Raw genomic sequence first — 2,500 nt, forward strand, 5'->3', positions numbered from 1 at the left:
CGGCACCTTCCCCCCATCGCCGCCCTCGCTTTTCACAAATCGAATGCCGAAGCACTTTGCATCGCGCCCAGTCCCCCGGCCTGCTTATTACTCGCGCATTGAACTGAGTTCATCGACACCGACACCTTCCTCCCCTCACAGCATTTGTTTATGTCGCAAATCGAGTGCCGAAGCACAATTTCTCGATACCGACGGGCTCCTATCCCTCCCTTTGATTGATCTGAGCGGTTACTGACATCGTTTCAGTGGACTAGAGGCAACACCGATCCCACATGACCCCCCCTTCATGGTGTTCATCACCCCCCCAGCTGGGCGAAGAACACCTCCTAAATCCCTCTTAAATCCGTTTTCAATTGCTTATAATTGTTTGTTAGGGACATTCGAGGCAGCAAATATCGTATATAAGCAATTGGGGGAAGGGGGAGGGACTACTGGGGGCAGGGGAGGCGGTCTCTGCAAGGGGGTCATTTTGCAGAGAACCACTACTCCCCTATAGAGCATATTGGAGAAAACTGGGAAGGGCAGGGGGAAACATGGGATTTCCGAGGAGGGGCAAACGCCATAACTAATTGTACATTTGGTATAAAATCGAGATTTTTTGCAGGGACACTCAGAATAATGTCAGGCACCTTGTGGAAAAAGGCCAGATTTAATTTCGACCCAGAAGTATTTGTTTTTATTTTCCAAAAGGGGCAGAATGTCGAAAATCGAAAATGACAAACCGCTTGATGTTTCGGACTGCTACCACTTGCAAAATTTCCTTAAAATAGAGACTTATTTATGGTCAAATTATAGTGCGGGCAAAGTTGAACAGAATGCGGCCTTGACATGGCATTTGCACTCTAGGCAAGGCCATGTCGCGTTCTTGGCTTTGGAAATTTCCAACTCCGTTTCACTTGTAAAAGTGTATATCTTTTATGGTTCAGAACTGTAAGCAATGATTTTAGAGAAATTTAGAAGTTGATTTCAGGTCATTTGGATGAGTTTTCGATTTGATATGATATTTCTCGTTTCTGAGATGTAGAAAATCAAAATAAACTGAAAACTCGACCAAATGACGATATGTCAATCTTAAAATGTCCTAAAAATCGTCCCCTATAGGTTTGCAACATAAAATGCAGGGGGATATTTGAAATAAAATTGAGTTTTCGAGGTTTGGCATTCGTTGGCATGCTAGCGTGCAGCCATATTAGCCTCGCCAGGCAGGGGAATTAGCCTCGCCAGGCGTGTTGTCTCCGTGTTGTCCGTGTGTTGTCTCCGTGTTGTCTGTGTGTTGTCTCACACGCTATTAGCCTCGCCAGGCGGGGAGATTAGCCTCGCCAGGCAGGGATATTAGCCTCGCTAGGCATGGATATTAGCCTCGCTAGCCCATTCTGCCTGCATTCCTGCGGGCATATTAGCCTCGCTAGGCATGGATATTAGCCTCGCTAGCCCATTCTGCCTGCATTCCTGCGGGCATATTAGCCTCGCTAGGCAGGGATATTAGCCTCGCTAGCCCATTCTGCCTGCATTCCTGCGGGCATATTAGCCTCGCTAGGCAGGGATATTAGCCTCGCTAGCCCATTCTGCCTGCATTCCTGCGGGCATATTAGCCTCGCTAGGCAGGGATATTAGCCTCGCTAGCCAATTCAGCCTGCATTCCTGCATGGATATTAGCCTCGCCAGGCAGGAATACTAGCCTCGCTAGCCCATTCAGCCTTCATTCCTGCAGGCAAATTAGCCTCGCCAGGCAGGGATATTAGCCTCGCCAAGGCATATGGTATGCCTTTCAAGGCCGAGCAAGTGCCATGCCTTTCAAGGCCGAGCAAGTGCCATGCCGAGCAAGGCCGAGCAAGTGCCATGCCGAGCAAGGCCGAGCAAGTGCCATGCCGAGCAAGGCCGAGCAAGTGCCATGCCGAGCAAGGCAAGGCAGCAAGGCCAGGCAAGCCAAAGCACAAGGCAAGGACAAGCAAGGGCAGTGTCAAGCAAGCAAGGCCAGGCAAGCCACAACGAGGGCAGTGCCAGGAAAGGGAAAGACGAGGCCGGGCAAGGCCAAGCAAGGGCAAGGCAGGGGCAACAAATGCCAATGGAAGGCAAGGCGATGCCGATGCCGAGCAAGGCAAGGGCAAGCAAGGGCAAGGCAGCGGCAACCAAGGCCAAGGCAGGGGCAACCGAGGGCAAGGCAGAGGCAACAAATGCCAATGCAAGGCAAGGCGATGCCAATGCCGAGCAAGGCAAGGCCAGGCCAGGCCAAGCAAGGGCAAGGCAGCGGCAACCAAGGCCAAGGCAGGGGCAACAAATGCCAATGGAAGGCAAGGCGATGCCAATGCCGAGCAAGGCAAGGGCAAGGCAGCGGCAACCAAGGGCAAGGCAGCGGCAACCAAGGCCAAGGCAGGGGCAACCGAGGGCAAGGCAGGGGCAACAAATGCCAATGCAAGGCAAGGCGATGCCAATGCCGAGCAAGGCCAGGCCAAGCAAGGGCAAGGCAGCGGCAACCAAGGCCAAGGCAGGGGCAACAAAT

The sequence above is a fragment of the Argentina anserina genome, unplaced genomic scaffold (assembly GCF_933775445.1).
Source record: "Argentina anserina unplaced genomic scaffold, drPotAnse1.1, whole genome shotgun sequence".
Classification (NCBI taxonomy): Eukaryota; Viridiplantae; Streptophyta; class Magnoliopsida; order Rosales; family Rosaceae; genus Argentina; species Argentina anserina.